This window comes from Amblyomma maculatum, chromosome 7 (genome assembly GCF_055883805.1).
Source record: "Amblyomma maculatum isolate TAMU_Amacu chromosome 7, ASM5588380v1, whole genome shotgun sequence".
Lineage (NCBI taxonomy): Eukaryota > Metazoa > Arthropoda > Arachnida > Ixodida > Ixodidae > Amblyomma > Amblyomma maculatum.
In genome coordinates this window covers 45,285,400-45,304,513 of record NC_139350.1, presented here as the reverse complement: position 1 = coordinate 45,304,513, position 19,114 = coordinate 45,285,400, and the positions used below count along the sequence as shown (strand labels likewise).

The window sequence follows — 19,114 nt, the reverse complement described above, 5'->3', positions numbered from 1 at the left end:
GTAGACATCTTTCTTAGTAATGCTATTCAAGCGGCGGTAATCAACGCAGAAGCGAAGTGTGCCGTCTTTTTTCTTCACCAAAACGACTGCGGCCGCCCAGGGGCTCTTCGATGGATGGATTACGTCATCACTCAGCATTTCCTGAACTTGATCGCGTATGGCCTGGCGTTCTCGCGGCGATACACGATATGGGCTTTGGCGCAGAGGTCGAGCGTGTTCGTCCGTTATAAGGCGGTTGTTTGTCGTACCCTCGATGATGACGAGAAGCACTCCTCGTAGCTTCGAAAAAGACTGAGAATCTGGTGTTTCCTGCTAAGGGTCAATGCCGGGTTGATGTTAAATGTGGGCTGACGGAATAGGTCCGGTGCGTCTTCCAGCGTTTGGTCGTGGAGGCGAATGCATCTTTGAGGTCCGCTAATTCATCGAGAAAAGCGATCGTCGTGCCCTTGCTGAGATGCCGGTATTCTTCGGGGAAGTTTGTTACCAGCACCTGAGCTTTACCTCTCCGAAATTTCGCGATGCCTCTTGCGATGCCGACACGTCGTTATAAGAGCAATTGGATATTTCCTTCGACGATGCCTTCAGCGGTTTCGATGTTCGCGCTACCTACGCAGACTGCGATGTTTGATCGGGGCGGGACGGTCAATTCTTCATCGAGGAAGTTTAGAGCTATGTGTTGCGTCGACGCCGTCATAGCAGGAATGGCTTTGTCTGCAGAGGCTTGATGATCTTGGATCGCAGGTCAATGATAGCCCTATGTTGATTTAGGAAGTCCATGCCTAGAATCACTTCGCGGGAGTACTGCTGCAAGACCACAAAGCTGGTGGGGTAAGTACGCCCATTTACGATAATACTTGCAGTTCATCGTCCCGATGGGGTAATCAGGTTGCCACCTGCGGTGCGAATCAGCGGGCCATCCCAAGCGGTGGTAACTGTTCTGAGCTGAAAGGCTAACGGTCCACTAATAACTGAATAGTCAGCTCCGGTGTCTACTAGGGCAGTGACTCTGCGACCGTCGATATCAAATTCAAGGTCACTTGTTCGCGTCCTGGCATTGCACGTGGGCCTTAGTGTCCGATCTCGGCTCCGTCGTTTCTTCAGGTCATGGCCGGGGCATACCTTTGTTACTCCGCTGGGTGGCGGTGTCTGCTTGCACTCTGGTCGTGTTATCGTCGATGTCGTCGTGTGGAGCGGCGGTGAAATGGCTGCGTCGTCGTTAGTGGTCGTCCGCGGCGGAGGATGTTCGTCTTTTCGCCGTTGAGAAACCTCACCTCCAAAGGTTGCTCTTTTTAGTTTCCCCTGCGCGGGCTTGGAGATCTTCCGCGCACACTTTCATCGTAGTTACGCCTGGCGACGCAAATCGGGCATTGTACGGTGATGGGGAGCGTGACAGACGCCTTGGCGACGAGTGCTCCGCTGCGCAGGAAGTCATTGATTTCATGTGGTCGCTCGCCAGGACGGGGTCGTGGGGCGTCGACAGCGAAACCACGGAGGCCGATCCGCCTGTACGGGCAGTGACGGAGGATTTGTCCTGCCTCACCACAATGGAAGCAGAGCGGTCGGTTGTTTGCTGTCCTCCAGGTGTCGCACTTTCTGGTGCTTGGGGGTCGTTGGTAGGCTTGGCGGGCGGGGGCCAAGGGGCGGTTTTCAGTAACAGGACGGTAGCGGCGAGGGCTCGGAAAGTCATCACGTCGGGGCGCAGGGCGACGTAATACAGCAGTGTAGTTCATCGCTGTTGCCTCTTGCGCTGGAACTGTCGCCGCCATCGCTTTAGGAACGCCCAGCGCCTGCTGGAGTTCTTCACGGATGACTGGACTTCTTCACCTGGGGTTGTTGCGATTATGGCATCAATCGGCGGAGCTCCTCTCGCACGATCTCCCGGATGAGGTCCCGAAGGTTCTCTCCGCTTGTAGATGCGCTGGGGTAGTGGGTTGAGCAGTCCGGCTGAAGTGGTCGCTCATATTAGCGCATCCGGGTGGCCGACCTCTTCTCGATAGCAGACGTCTCCGTTTCAAATTCCGCCACGGTTTTTGGCGGATTTCGGACAAGACTTGCAAAAAGCGATTATTTAACGCCTCGCATTAAAAATTTGACTCTCTCACTTTCGGTAATGTTCGGGTCGGCGCGGCGAAAGAGGCGCTTCATCTCCTCAACATACGCTAGGACAGGCTTGTTAGGAAGTTGCCGTCTTGACTGAAGGAGGGCCTGGGCTCTTTCCTTTCGGAAGATGCTTGAAAAGGCAGTCAAAAACGCTTCCTTGAAAATCTCCCAATCCTTCATAGCTGCCTCATGATTTTCGAACCAAATTCGGGCATGTCCTTGAAGAACAAAATAGACTTGCCTGAGTTTCGCGGCGTCGTTCAGGCCATTGAATTCTGCCACACGGTTGAAAAGGTCCATCCAGTCTTCTGCATCTTCGTCCGGTCGTCCATGGAAGCAGAGGGGCTCACGGGGTTGAACGAAAACAACCGGTGCTGTAGGCTGGGCCATTGTCAGCTTCGATGCCTTCCGAAATCGATTGGGGTCAGGCACCAGACCGTGTTCGGGCTGTAGGCCTTGAAGTCGGCGGCTGGCTCGGTGACCTGTAGGCTGATCTTCCAGGGCGACAGGAACACGGCTTGGGTCTTCGCTTGAAGGATCAAAGGCAGCACCTCCACCAGATGTCACGTAGTGGCGACAAGGCCGTACACGCCAAGAGAAAACACAGGTGTGATGGTACTGAAATAACTCTTTATTGGCGCTGACTTGCTCCCGCAAAAGAACTAAGCAACACGGCGGCGGCGATAGCAACAAACGCGCTCGTCGGTCGCCGAACAAGGAATGCCCGTCACACTCGTCAACGCTCAATTTAAAGTCTGCACAGAACAATCTAGATAACGTCGCAAAGAGCTACCAGCACGGGCTGGAACATTGTGAAAAGACACACGAGTGGCCGGAATCTTCGAGATAGATCTCTGTGCATCTTGCGCTACAACGAAACTGATAAAGGTGTGACTCGCGACATTGAGCATTAACAAACAAAGATTACGGAACTGATACGCGATCCAGAATCAGAGTGATAAGCCTGTATGCCGGCGGCTGTTGAAAAACAACAAATATAGTTTTTAAGGTTTCGCGGCATTATTACTTTAGGCATGTGCAGGGGGCCCTCCACTGGAGTGACTAGCTGACTTACGGAATTTAGTGTCTCCAAGTGACTCGGGCTATGAGCGACACCGAGTGGAGAGCTCAAAAGTAATTTTTACCTCGCATGCCTGTTACCGCAGAACTCGTGTAATAAAATAAGGTTAGTTGCAAGTACAGTGCCATTGTTTTTTTTTTGTTCTTTATTATGTCTGCTTCTTCTGGTTCCACTCTTCAAATTTAACATGCCAGCCAAACAACCCATGCTTCTGCATTAAACTCTGTACAATCCACTGCATCACTCAAGCCTAAAATTTCTCTTTTGGTGCACATCTTTGCTTCAAAAACTATGGAAACTAAATGCTGAACAATACATTAAAATGACTTAAGTGCCAACACAGTGTAAGTGCATATACGAAAATTTGTAACCATATGATTCCTGCTTGTATATGTATGCAATTGTGTCGTGTATGTTTATCTGCTATACAAAGGGATGCTAGTCAAACACTCTTGCTTACAGTATGAAGAATTTCCACATGCACACATGTAATGGTCAGCCAGCTAACGCAACATACCTGATAGCATAAGAACGCAGTGATCCAGATTTGTATAAAAGTTCCGGCTAATGAACTAAAACAATAATTGAACGGCACTTACCAGAAGGCCTTGAAGTGTTGCCAACTGAAGAACCAGGGCTTGAGGTATGTGGTCTCCCACCAGACTCTATCCTGGATGCTGCACCTTATTGAGATGTCAGTAATAAAACCAACATTGGTATTCTCAACAACTTACCTGGCCTGAAGTGACCACCGGGCATTGAAGTGTGCATGGACGGAGCATACCTTGTGCAAGATTCCAGCCAATGGCCGCTGTGTGACTCTGACCATACATAAGACAAAGCAAAAAATTTAGAGAGCATCAAGTATGCAAATACAAACACAGTACTTACATGGTGCTCTCCATCCACCGATACTCTCAGGCCCTTGTTTTGCTTCCAGGGAGGGACCGGCCGCATAGCCTTCCAAGAAATCAGAACAGTTATATATTGTGCATGGCAATTACTTTCACCACTCAAACCTATACTTACAAGGACTGGGCATCCGCATCTCAGGGCTCCCAAGTAGTTGAATGTCTTGCCTGCTGTCCATATCAGCATCACTTTCACCTGCACGTACGGTGAAATTCAAAGCAATGTCTTTTGCAACAAAGGGCTAAGCTATACGTGTATCAAGCTGCAAATACATCTGAGTTGCTTGCAAATAGCAAAAGCTATTATTTCTATTTTTTGCTATGACAATTCAGCCATAAACTAATGAAAATTCAGCAAATCTGCAATTATTGCTGATAAAGGCAGGTTTAGCTAGACAATTGAGTGACTTAACTATTTTAGTATTTGGTACTTTCAAATTGTGCTCCAATCACAGTATCTGTCACTCGCGGAATCCTGCTATCATCCTCACAGTAGACAAGCGGAATTATGAAGAGCGTTTCACGACCCGGGGCGTGGCACAGCGGTAAAGTGCTAGGCTAATGGAGATAATTTTTTTAATGAGGAGGAGTCGCCCACCTCTTAAGCATTGCTAGGCAATGCCGGCAGAACTTGGCGAGGAGGCTGCACAGCTGGCCTTGGCTGTGACGTCACTCGGTGGAAGCATACGGCATACGCAAAGCTCCGCTCCGGCCTTCGTAGTGGAGCTTTTCGCTTGAAAATAGTATTTGATAATATGAAGAGAGAACTCAGAGCTAGCAAGAAACTATTCTTCAACCCATACCATTATGTCCAGACTACTGTGAAGACAGCAGTGAGCAATGTGACTGTGCTGTCTTTTTTTCCACCCTCTATCTTGCTCCTAAGAAAGAAAAACTTCCAGTGAGAAAGCAATACAAAACTGTGGAATCGGAACCGACTGGTGTCTGAATTCATTATTTAGGTATCAGCAATCAGAATGCACCTCTGGAAAGCAATAACACAAAAACACTCTCAAGAAAAAGTTGGATATAGTGTTTAAATATTTTGGGCTGTTCTCTATGCCATCATTTCGAACTAGTAGTTTTCAAATGTCCTACCAACTCAATAGTCTACAATGGTTATCTGCAGGTATGAATGGTAGATTTAATTATCTGCAGCAACCATTACTAGCTTCTCACACTTCTTCAATTATTGATGCCTAACTACCTGCATGTGTGTTCAAGATACCAACGGCAATAAACTAGGCCTCAATACTTTTTTACATTTGTGCCAGCATTAGATGTCTTGACGTCAAGAATGCATCGGATCAATGCGATATCTTCAGAAACTGCCATCAAATGTTGTACAAATTAAATAAAAATCTTCATCAATTCATGCTACGTAAAATATGCTGCAAAAAATACTGCAACTTACTGACAAAGTACAAGCAACCATAGGCATCAGCAGCATTTTGTCTTGGAGAAGGCAAACTCATTGCATTTCAGTGGATAAGGAGGGGGGGGCAAGTGCCTTTCTGCACTCCCCTGCCAATGTCCATACAAACAACAAAAAGCATTTTTATCAGGGGCACGAGTAGGCTCGAATATTTTGGAGCAACTGCACGAGTAGTAATAATTCCATTCCGGAGAAGCCTTGGAGCAATTAAATGAGTTTTGGAGCACATTTCTAGACTCGATACCAATGATAATTGCCATTTTATATTGCTGAGATACAAAATTTTCAATATAATTTCTTTTTACGCAATTTTCAATGCTTTTCTGACTATGCAAGCACCTCTGAAAGGACAAGGCAGAGACAAGACAAGCAGCCGAAATATGTAAAGATGTTTAAGATAATGCAAGCTGATCTAATCAACAATTCGGAACAGACTAGCAGCAAATGGAATGCTTATATGCTTCATAACTGAACACCATATTTGGCCTACAGCTTTCGCCTATTTTGACTTCATAGAATCAAATGCGGAGTCTACCACTTCATTGTGCTCAAGCTGCACCACTAGTTTGGAGATTACATCAATGGGCATATTTCCACTCTCTATCTTGTGCATGCCCTTTCTGACCCCACGCCTGTGCTGATAAATTCTCAACCACTGATTAGTAGTGCCTTCAGGGAGGACAGGCAGCACAGAAGGATAGCCTTTTCATACTTCAGCTTCTTTAATTCACTGCCTTCTGCCAATATCTCATTTTCTTGCTTGAGTGATGCTGGGGCTTTTTTAACATTTGGAAACAGGCCCTCTGTGGCTTTCCAATTCCCTTCAGGAGGTTTCTAGTGATTGACATCTTCGATTCACCACCTCATAATGCTCCAAGCATGCTTTTGTCTGACGTGCGCCTGGCATGCTTGTCACTGACAAAGAAGCTCGATGGTGAAGCGCCTGCTTGTTTTCACAGCAAAAGCCTTAGAACAAGTCGTGTAGCTTTTTCACCCGGATAAGTTTCCTAATGGTTCGCGGAAGTTTGCACTATGCTTCACTTGCTGCTCTCACTTCGCTATTAGAGATTCAAATGGTTGAGAATAGGTGCTATGTCACATGAGCAATGCATTTTTCCCAGTTATTTCCCTCCAATTGCTTGTGGCTCATATTAGATTTACTTGCGAACAAATATTTATTATTCTCCGTACTTCCCTAGTTTTAGAAACTTTTATTTGTATTAAGCACAGTGCATGGTTCGTATACTTTTGCCACCAGTGCACTATTATCATTTCCCTGTTAAGCTGAATTTGATAGTAAAACACTGGCAGCCTGTTTGGAGCAGTTTTGGAGCAATATGGTGCTTTGGACCAGGGTGAAGTAGGAAAAGCAGTTTGGAGCAGAATGGAGCAATTGGAGAACCATTTCCACAAGTTTTATTGTTATTCATATGAAATGAATAACTATCCTCTTCTACAAGCTAGGCAAATTATTTGGAGATGTGATGTACAAACGCTACATGAATGGGCAAGTGCATTCAGTAAATGAACTATGAACACTTTCCTTGCAGAATGTTCAACACTGAAATAAAAGAGCAAAAAAGAGTCATTACTTTTGATCATAGACATTGGTGGTGATGGAGGCTGTCTATATTCCTCCTCCTCATCATCATCAGACTCAAGTAATCTTTTTGTTTTTCTTTTTCTTTTCCCCATCCACAGTCGCTGTCACTTTGGAGGTGGGATGTCTCTTCTGCTCTCCTAAGGCGCTGACGCGCTTCAGCATACGTATCTGAAAGAGTATTTGCATTCCTCTATTCAAAATGTATTTTGCTGAAATGCTGTAGATGCCTAGGCTGAATTCTACAACCTTTTAGCCTTAATCTGCTGATATAAAAGAGTACCTTCACAAAGTAAACCATAATGCAAATCCTAACAAGTTTTATTCTTATCTGGAAGTGCAATAAACAAAAAGTGTCAAATAAGCAAAACTATCTTTTACAACAGGAAGAACTGACAGAAAGCAGACAAACTGGATTGCAGGTTTATGTTTCATAAAAAAGTGAGTGTAGGGACTGGAATTCACCATTAGTCTCTCACTGAATCTTTAAAATGACTGGTAGATAGATAATTATGTATGTTGGAGAATGATGCCACTCAGTTAAAGCAGACATCAAATTTTGTGCAAAACGCAGTTGTCACTAATGCATTTTTTCCACAAAATGTTAAATACTGCTACCCTTTCACAGATGACAGTTGTCCATGCTACACCAATGTTCAGCATTCCCAAGCTAACGATAACAACGATGCATTGTTTTCTGACAACAGTGCCATGACATTCCTATGCAGTATATGCATTCAAGCCTGCATGTTGTGTTTGCATTCCAGTATTTGACCAGTGAGGTTGATCTCTCACCACAGAACTCCACATGGGGTTTTTCTTGGTAGTGTTGCAACAGTGCTGTGATTTAATGGTGCTGTTTTCAGTTCAGAAAATTCAACACAGCTGTGCGTATGGGCTATTCAAAATAACTGGTTGTTTTAGTGCTCATGGCATTGAAAATATGTCCTGAAATTGGCAAAAAGGTGCATTTTGGTGCCCGTTGGCTTAGTCTGTCACAAGTTAGACACTTAGCATTTAGTTGCTACTGCTGTCTCATGTCTATTCTTAACACTTGATTGGCACACATCTAGAGGACATGCAGCCACAAGCAAATACAGTGATTGTTACCGAATGCTTGGACTGTAGTGCATGGCAGTTCCTTCCAATCAGGTCCTGGTGTTGCACCTGCTTTCAGCAGGCTTTCAATGTGCTTCATTTCTGGAGGCTAGAAGCACGAACCGTCCAAAAGCCACCTTCTGTGCACAATGGCCAGAGCGTCATCTTCCTCGGGAAATTTTACTACAAGGTATTGACCACCTTGTTCAGGGAAGAAAAAAAGATTTATGCACAAGCATATATACAAAATACAAAAGTAAAATAACACTTATACTACCCATAAATAACAATTATATACAAATCACAAAAATACACTGCACTTTACACAAAAGGACTGCGGGCACAAATAAAAGCACAAGCTATATTTATGGGGCATGCATGCACAGTAACAATCAGCTTAAAAGGTTACGAAATGAAGCACTGCAAGTACATAAAAAGAATTGCAGTTATGTATCTGGAGTGAGAATAGGCACCAAAATTTTACAGGAATGGCAGCTAAACTGCTTCAGTGGCATGTGTCAGTGGAAAGATGATTGTGTCACGCTTGAAGGAAATTTTTAGACATTTCTGGGAAATATCCTCAAGTGGCCAACACACCAAGCTGGAAGGCTGTAATACTATGTAAATTCCCAGTATCGATGACGCACATGGTGATGAATATAAATCCTTGCATTGCAAGAACTTCCGTCCTATGACACATGATGCACCCGATGGGAAGTGTGCAAAGTTTTCTACTACAATTATCGACCCGACTGCCAGCAAGCAGCAACTGTTTCTTTTGCCAGTTGCAAGAATGACATTGCCGGGCAATGTGGCTTTCAAGAATTGTGGAGCTCGACAGGAAAAAAATTAGTGGCCCGGAATCATGTTCCATTGCAAACAATGGGCATCTTGTTGCCATCTTACCAGCACAGAGTACTGTCCCTTTCTCAGCAAATCTATTACACAGCTGCTTAAGGGGATGTTCCGGTTTCCTCACCATGGCTTTCAAGCTAGACATGAAGTTTTCGAATGGAAACGCACTCCACTCATTTAATGTAACAAGGTGCTCCACATCCCGTGCCAGATGAGACAGATCATGCACATTGTGTGATGCATGCTCCTGACCATAAATTTCAACAAAACTCTCCACAAAGAACTTTAGGAGACCTTATGCATAATTCACTTCACTTGCTGTGACACCATCTGTTGAAAGTATGTTAATGGCGACATGCCAGGAAAGAAAATTTCTATAAATCTGGGAAGGAAGTACTCAAGAGAGCACCACAGGGCCTCCATACAGCAAGAAGAACCGGAATTCGGTCGCCTTCCAGCGCTCTAAATCTGACATACTTCTTGGCTTTCGGTTAAAATCGCAAGGAATATATTTTGCTATCCTTATTTTCCTGCCCGACATTTCAATGAGCACCTTGCGTCCTACCCTAATTCCCTTACGCCCATGCATCCACAAAAGTAGGAGCTTACGCATTACACCTAGGCAAACCAGGTGCATGTAGTCCAGATGCACATCCTTTACGAGGTCTAGTGGAAGCTCCTCCAGAATACTTTCCCCTGTGTGGTGCTCTTGTTGTGATTTGCAGCGGAAGCTTTCATCGGTTCTCAATTGGTCTGTCAGTGTAGGAAGACACACTCTGCCTTCAGAATATTTTCCTTTGACAGTGCACTCTGTGCAGCTATAATAGCCTGTATGAATTCTTATGTACAGCACAAATGCCTTTGCTGGTGCATCGCAAATTATACCATGTAGCCTAACTTGAACTGCAGTTGTACTTGAAGGAAGTCCGGCAGTTAAAAGGAATTTTATTTCGTTGATGAAACACCGCATGAACACGTTTGCGTCTTGTGGCTTACTGTCACAAAAAAACACTAACAAATGGTGCCGCGTCCTTGAAGTTGGGAACGTGGCCAAGAATTGTCCAAAACTGTCCTTTCGCGCTTTTTCATAATGGCGGGCCATCAATATTCAAACTGAGACTAAGTTCTGCCGGAACCTCTTTGCAGCTTTGTAGGATCTGCCGCAGGCTTACTTCAATGCCAAAGGACTAAACTTCCCTCCGGCCAATTTCAAAACATAAGGGAGTAATTACTCATTGCATCCACCCAAGCGCAGCCATATGGCTACAAAGGAAAGCTATACAGCTCTCTCAGAAACTTCGTAGTTAAAGAAAAATTCGTCCTGATCCGGGAATCGAATCCGGCACCACCGCCTTTCCGGGGCAGTCGCTCTACCGACTGAGCTAACCAGGATGGTCAGCAGATCAGATGGTAAGGCGAGAGCGAATTGATACTCTGACTTTATGGCTGCGCTTGGGTGGATGCAATGAGGAGTAATTACTCCCTTATTACAAATCTACTCCACCTTCGGGGATTCCCCTAAATATTTGACCAACACCATTCCCACTTCAACTTGATCAATTCGCTCTCGCCTTACCATCTTTTCTGCTGACCGTCCTGGTTAGCTCAGTCGGTAGAGCGACTGCTCCGGAAAGGCGGTGGTGCCGGGTTCGATTCCCGTGTCAGGACGAATTTTTCTTTAACTACAAAGTTTCTGAGAAAGCTGTATAGCTTTCCTTTGTAGTCGTAAGGCTGCGTTTGGGTGGATGCAATGAGTAATTACTCCCTTATTACAAATCTACTCCACCTTGGGGGATTCCCCTAAATATTTGACCAATTTCAAAACATCTACAGTCTTTCTCGGCGTCTGCAGCAAGGCCCTTGCAGATGACGGCAGTGAGGAAAGAGCTTTATAGGTCCGCAACGCTTTCAGCAGTGATGTAACATTAGCATGAGGTGTTCGGGACTGAACAGCCCACGTTTGCAGCCTATGCCTAAGTGACAACACACTGTTCCCGTCGTCCCTGCCACCTCCTTCGGCACACGCTGCAGATGACATCGGGGGCTGAATGTCATCGCGCCTGATTAATTTCAGAAGCGGCAAGCTTGGCACTCCTTACTCCGGACCTTGTACACTTTCATGCACTACATCGTCCAAACGTACACCACGTTGCCGATGCTCGGAAACACCATCGCCAAGGTCAGGCGGAAGGCATGCTTGTGCGGAGGGTCCAGGTTCACATAAAGCAGAGGGGGCTGATGCTATATCAAGTTCTGTGCAGCCTGCCAGCTCAAAACACTCACGCGCTGATCTCTTTTTCGGCGAACCTTTCTTTCGCTGTTCTCTGCAACAGTAAAAAAGCGCCCACCTCCACTTGCAGAATCCATCTTGCCCGCGCAGAAAGTTCAGCAATGCAGCTTGGCTTGGCTTGATATCTCCAAGGGCTCGAAGAAAGCTCATGGTTGTCAAGCGCAAAAAAATAATAGCTTTCGCTCGGAACATGCCTCGGAAGAAGGCAGTTGCGTCATGGAGGGAGGAATTATGGCTCTAAATGCTTCGTGTAAACATTAATAATATAAAATTGCTGTTTTTCTATACCTTTCCGTCTGCGCAATAATAGTGACAAAACTCAATGACAAAAGGTAGCCGGATCGCTAACAGGTTTTGCATTCTAGTGGATGGACAGCACGGGCATTTTCTTATCTTAAAATGTAGAACAAAAAACCGATCGGCGTAGCTGTCGACCTTAATAGGTCTCCATCAGGACTTTTCTGCGATTACCTTGTGGGTGGCGTTCTCAGGACGTCATCAGAACACCAGAAAAACTGCAAGGACGTTTGTGCCTTTTGAGGACATCCTGAGGACACCGAGTGTTGTCTGGGGTTAGGGTCGGCGCGGCGAAACAGGCGCTTCATCTCCTCTAAGTAGACCAGGACATGCTCGTTTGGTAGTTGAATTCTTGGTTAGAGGAGGGCTTGAGCTCTTTCTTTTCGGACAGAACTTGCCAAGGCCATCAAAAACTGTGCTTTGAATATCTCCCAATCTTTGAAAGACATTTCGCGATTTTCGAAACAAACTCGGGCATGTCCTTGAAGAGAAAAGTAGACCTGCCTGAGTTTCGCAGTATTGTTCCAGCTGTTTAATTCTGCCACACGGTCGAAAAGGTCCATCCAGTCTTCCGCATCTTCATCCGGTTGTCCATGGAAGCAGGGGGCTCACGGGGTGAACGAAAACAATCGGTGCTGTAGGCTGGGCCATTGTCAGCGTCGATGCCTTCCGAGATCGAATGGGGTCAGGCAGCAGACCGTGTTCGGGTTGTAGGCCTTGGAGTCGGTGGCTGGCTCGGTGACCTGTAGGCTGGTCTTCCAGGGCAACAGGAATAAAGTTGAGGTCTTTCCTTGAAGGATAAAGAGCAGCAGTTCCAACAGATGTCATGTGGTGGTGACAAGGTCGATGACAGAAATGAAGAGTCGGTGATTGCACTGAAGGAACTCTTTATTGGGATGACTTGCGCCTGCAATAGAACTATGCTACTCAGCGGCGGCATAGCAGCAAACGTGCTAGTCGATTGCTGAACAAAGACTGACCGTTGCACTCGTCAATGCTAAATTTAAACGCTGCTCAGAACAATCTAGATAACATCGCAGTTGCTACCAGCACGAGCTGGAACATTGTAGAAAGACAACACGAGTGGCCGGAATCTTCAGGACAGATCTCGGTGCATCTTGCGCTATAACAAAACTGACAAAGGGGCGTCTCGCGACACTGAGCATTAACAAACACAGAATACAGAACTGATACGCGATCCAGAATCCGAGTGATAAGGCCGCATGCTAGTGGCTGTTAAAAAACAACAAATGCAATTTTGAAGGGTTCGCGGCGATATTCCATGTCATTTTTCTTCCTCGCCACAATGTAAGGACTCTTTCATTGCATCAGTAACTTATTATGGGCCGTGGGTAGCAGGGTGAGAATCTTGTGGCCCGGATTCAGATTTCTCTGAGGCTTTCTTGTCATAGTAGCCCTTTTAGAGTTCGCGCCGCCTGTCAAGGCCTCGATGTGCAAGCCCGCATGTTTCCTCCAACTTGTACTGTGACTCAAGAAAAGGATGTGTGTGTGTTGTATTGATTTCTGCCGCAATCTCTTTTTACACCTACTTGAGTATTGTAAGTGGACCTCTAACAGTTCTGCCATACAATATCTCGAAGGAAGACAAACTGTGACTCATTTGTGGTTTTTCGCGGTAAACGAACAAAAAGAGCTTGGATGTATCTACCCCTATTTTTAGGCCTCTCCTGGCATATTGTTCTGATCATATTTTTGAGAGTGCCGTTGAGGCGCTCTACAAACCCATTATACATTGTATTCTATGGCGTACTGCATTCCTGACAAAAGACGGGTAACCTTCTTAAATAGTTCGGACGTGAAGTTCGCACCCCGGTCACTCAAAATTTCCCTCGGGTACCGATAACGCGAGAACATCTCCACAAGACTCTCCGCCACTTGGATACTGTCAATAGTCTTCAGTGGAATAGTGTTAGTCGCCACATCAACCAAGGTTATCACTGATCACTTGCCTCTGGGGGATAGTGGAGAGATTGGCCCCGTAATGTCAACAGCCACTCTGAAACGGTAGGTCGATGGCAGGCATCTTTCCCAGAGGTACGGGCCAAATCTTCCTATTGAAACTGTGCGACGGCACACGTCACACGAATTAACAAAGCGCTTAATGTCACTCTGAATACCTGGCCAGAAGAACTCATTGGTGATTCTCGACAACGTTTTGGGAACATTCTGGTGTCCGGCCATAATGGCGTCATGTCCTAAGAGCAACACAGTCTCTCGCATATCTTTCTGTAACACCAGCTGTTTGACCCGCCTTCCCGAGCTAAATATGCACTCTCTGTGCAGAGCACCGTTTACCAATTGATATTCGGAAGACGTACGACTCCTCTTTTTTTCATGTTTTCCACAACTCTTTCGAAGCAGGCTTTCAAACTCGGTTCTTCTCTTTTCCTTATTGCAATTTTATCCAGTGTTACGCAGAAATATCGTAACAGAAGTAAAGAGCGGACGCTGCGTTGCTCGGGCTGCCACGTGAACCCTTGTTTCCCCTGCCGACGAGAAACTGACTGCCCCATCACACACCTGAGTTGTCGTGGGCCTTTCCTCCTTTAGGTTTTCCTCAACATCGAGCGTCCTTTTCTTGGGATCGGGGTCTCGACACTTGTTTCAACCGTAATGTTCCCCAACTGAAATCGTAGATTGGTTGTTCTACGCATTTATCACTACCTGTACAGTATATTATGGCGCGGACACTAGAGTCTAGGCTTCAGTAAGGTACATGAGTGTGCTATGTACAATAGTGGCGGCCGAAGTTTCCCGTTTAAGGCTTTTGTACTTCACCGGGTTTCTCCAAACCAAAACTGTGTTGGCTCCGATGTCTCTAATCACCAATATAGTATGGTCCCCTATTTGACCAACCACCACCGATATTTTTCCTTCGACTTGGATGTTCAACGAACCGCCTCATTTTCCAGCGGCGTTTTCTCTCCTTTTATCTGTGAAACTCAGGTGGTGTGACACCTGACAGTCGATACACATGAAGCTCAATCCTGCGTTATATATCGGCACTCATCCAGTGACACATAACCTGTGTTATTTGGACAATGCTATTAGTCCTACAGTCAACTGCACGGTATCCCACCTTGCCACAGAGGAAACACTTTACTTGCACCTTAGATGCACAACCATAAGATCTTGGTTTTGTCGCATCATTAGTACTTAACATACATTTTTTGTTTTAAATTTGCTAAGTGTATTGAGTTATACTTACGTCAGCTCAGGCCATAGATCTCGGGAACTCTACGGGGCATGTCGAAACATTCAATACAAAATATTTCAAATCCAATGAAAGGCACGCCAGTGCGGTCTCTTCAGGTGGATTTCTTGGCGAGGAGCACATAACATGCATTGTCCAATGTCGTTACACTTTTTATTTTATAGGTAATATTCCATCCTGGGCAGCCTTCTGTCGTGATTTGAAAGCCACCTTTCCTAGCGCCGACCGCCGGGAGCGAGCAGAAGCTGCGCTACACTCACGAAATCAGCGCCAGAACGAGAGCGTGCCTATGTTCTTTGAGGACATGACACACCTTTTTTAGCGTGCAGACGCACAAATGCCTGAAGATAAGAAGCTGCGTCACCTGATGCGGGGCGTTAAACAAGAACTTTTCGCGGGACTAGTGCACAGTCCACCGCGCACTGTGGCGGAGTTTCTCAGGGAGGCAGCGACAATGGAGACAACGCTGCAACACCGAGCCCGTCAGTACAACCGTGACGTGAACATCATTGGGTCCGACGCACCCCCTGTGCATGTCGGCAGCGACATGGACGCACTACGAAATTTCATCCGTTCTGTCGTGCGGGAGGAACTGCAAGCGCTCAGGATGCCTTGCAACAACACAGCTTTTCCTTCACTGGCTGAAGTCGTCCGGAACGAGGTGCGTATGGCAGCTCAGCAAGTTGCTGACGTTCCCCAGTAGCGCGTTCCCCACCAGACGTTCGACGCGAGGCCCACCTACGCGTCCGTCTTAGTAAGGCTCCCTCACCGGACCATAGTATCAACGCCGCAGCTCCAGCAATGGAGCCGCAGGGTCCTCGCATGGAGGGCCTCGCATGGAGCCGCATGGAGTCTCACTACTCCCCTCCGCCAATCTATCAGCGACCCCGTAAAAGTCAAGTATGGCGGCCCCGGGACCATCGGCCCCTGTGCTATCATTGCGGGGAAGCTTGTCACCTTTACCGGGCGTGCTCGTACCGCCGCTTCAACATGCGGGGTTTCGCCTCGGAGGACCCCTACCCTCGGAATGACGAACGGCCAACTGAGATTGCAAGAGACCTTGCAGCGCGGCAGTATCCTGTCATGTCCGGTTACCAAGGGCGTCGATCTACGTCCCCGACGAGCTACCGTTCGACAAGTCCCCACTCTTCCCGACGCCGCTCCTCTCCCAGCCCTAGCCGGGAAAACTAATACCAGCGGCCTTCGGAGGCAAGGTCGCTGATGTCGGAAATGTGAAGATCCTCCGTCATTGTCAGGCCGACCCGACGAGATTTCGCTTGTGTCAGGTAGCGACAGCATCCGGCATGCTACCTCCGATTTATGTGTAACGATTGATGGAGTAGATGTCAACACGCTACTCGACACTGGTGGCGATTATTCAGTAATGAGCCGTGGTCTCGCCCGAGAATTGAAGAAAGTTTTGACACATTGGTCCGGCCCGAAAATTCGCACGGCGGGAAGTCACTTGATCGAACCTGCAGACAAGTGCACAGCGCGGGTCGGCATCCGTGGTTTTGTGTATGTCAGAGAATTTATCGTGCTTCCTAAGTGTTCGAAAGACTTGATCCTTGGTCTAGACTTCCTGCAGACCAACGGCGCTGTCATTGACCTGAAAGAAGCGCGTGTTTCCTTTTCGACGAAACGAGCCGTGGCGCGCAGTGAAAACGAGGATCCGGGTCTGAACGTTTTGCGTATAGTCGACGATGACGCGAGGTTTCTGGCACGTTCTAGTGTGTTGGTTCTTGTAAAACATGACTTATTCCACGATTACGGGGGCATCGCGGATGGGCACCTTCCGCTACTACTCGAGAAAGAATTAGCCGTTGCTCGATGACTCGTACAACTCCAGAACAGTTGTGCTACTGTCCTCCTGACAAATTTTGCTAAGGAGATGCGGCATCTCGCCAAGGACACGGCTGTTGCCGTCCTTCACGATGTTACTGCCTTGCCTCATTTATGCACCGCCGGAGCGAACCCTAAAGAAGAGGCCGCACCTTGTCATGCTCCGCAAACCGTTAAAATTAACCCCGACTTGAGGCCCGATCAGAGCAATCTTCTCTCGGCTCTTCTGAGCGATTTCGCAGACTGCTTCGCCACAGGCTCTAAGGTTGGTCGTAGTCCTGTCGCCAAGCACCACATCATCACCGGTGAGACCACGTTACCGGTATGCCAGCGCCCTTACCGGGTTTCTCCTCAGGAACATGACGCCATTAAAACGCAAGTGGATGAAATGTTCGGACGACGTGATAAAGCCTTCGACGAGCCCATGGGCGTCGCCAGTGGTCCTTGTCAAAAAGAAAGATGGCACCTGAGATTCTGTATCGATTACCGAAAGTTAAATAACGTGACTAAAAAGGACCTCTATCCGCTGCCCAGGATTGATGATGCCCTCGACCGACTACGCGACGCCATGTACTTTTCCTCATTAGACCTCAAAAGCGGATACTGGCAAATCGAGGTGGATCAGAGAGACCGAGACAAGACTGCATTTGTGACGCCCGACGGCCTATACGAGTTTAAGGTGCTTCCGTTTGGTCTTTGCTCTGCACCGGCCATGTTCCAACGTATGATGGACACGGTTTTATCAGGTCTGAAGTGGCAATCGTGCTTGGTGTACTTAGATGATGTCGTTATTTTCTCGCCTACTTTCGAGCAACACTTGGACCGGTTGCGCATCGTGCTTCAAGCACTCAAAGGCACGCAACTAACTGTCAAGCCTGATAAATGCCACTTTGCTTTCAAGGAACTACGCTTTCTCGGCGATGTTGTCAGTGCGCAGGGCGTTCTCCCTGATCCCGAGAAGACTACCGCAGTGTCCAATTTTCCACGCCCCACCGACAGAAAGTCACTTCGACGATTTCTAGGTCTTTGTTCATACTACCGACGCTTCGTCCAAGATTTTTCTAAGATAGCTGAACCACTGACAGCACTAATCAGAGAAGACATACCCTTCCTGTGGGGAGACGATCAAGAACAAGCCTTCCAGGAGCTTAGAAGCCGCCTACACAGACCCCCAATACTCGCCCATTTCGATGAAGACGCCGAAACCGACGTACATACTGATGCCAGCAATGTTGGCCTCGGCGCGGTACTCATTCAGTGGCAAGGCCGAGTAGAACGGGTTATTGCCTACGCGAGCCGAACACTCTCACGATCGGAGGCGAACTATTCGACAACGGAGGAGTGCCTTGCGGTAATCTGGGCCATCAGCAAGTTTCGACCATATTTGTATGGACGACCCTTCCGTATTGTCAGCGACCATCATTCCTTGTGCTGGCTGGCAAGCCTTAAAACCCGTCTGGACGCTTAACTCGTTGGAGCCTCCGTCTTCAAGAGTATGACGTCACTGTTGTCTATAAGTCGGGACATAAACACCAAGATGCGGATTGCTTGTCACGCGTGCCATTCGACTCTACTGCAGTGGAAAACACCGACGATTTTCCCTTTATTGGGGCCATTACCCAATCCCATATGGCTGACCTTCAACGCAAGGACCCGGAGCTGGCGCCGCTCATCGATTATCTGGAAGGACGCGGTGGTAGAGTACCGCTTGTTTTTCGTCGTGGCTTGCAGTCATACGCTTTAGGAAGTGGAGTTCTCTACAAGCGCAATTTTGAAAGATCAAAACAGACATTTCTACTCGTAGTGCCTACGCACCTACGGCCTGACATCTTAAGCGCTTGTCACGACGAACCGCCCTCCGGCCACTTGGGAATTAGTCGTACGCTTACAAGAATTCGGGAGAAGTACTATTGGCCGAAATTAATACCTTCAGTGCGATCTTACGTTAAAACCTGTTGTGATTGTCAACGCCGAAAGATTCCACCCGTGAAACCAGCTGGATTTCTTCAGCCGATCGCTGCACCGAAAACTCCTTTCCAACAAGTGGGGATGGATCTTCTTGGTCCTTTCCCGAAGTCAAGTAATAGAAAGCGTTGGATTGTTGTCGCGACAGACTACTTGACACGGTATGCTGAGACTGCGTCGCTCACAAATGGAACCGCCACCGAAGTCGCAGAGTTTTTGTCCACGACATCGTATTGCGTCATGGCGCTCCGGCTGTTATCATTATCGATCGCGGGGCAGCTTTTACGGCCAGCCTGACTAAGGCTGTACTGAACCTTACACACACTAGCCATTAACGGGCCACAGCATACCACCCACAAACTAATGGCTTGGTGGAACGGCTAAACAGAACTCTGGCCGACATGC

The 19,114-nt window shown here is 47.3% G+C and overlaps 1 pseudogene; it reads right to left on the bottom strand.

Annotated features, from left to right (window-relative positions):
• Positions 1-690: 690 nt before the first annotated feature.
• On the bottom strand, positions 691-11,118 carry LOC146183108 (uncharacterized; annotated as a pseudogene).
• Positions 11,119-19,114: the final 7,996 nt, after the last annotated feature.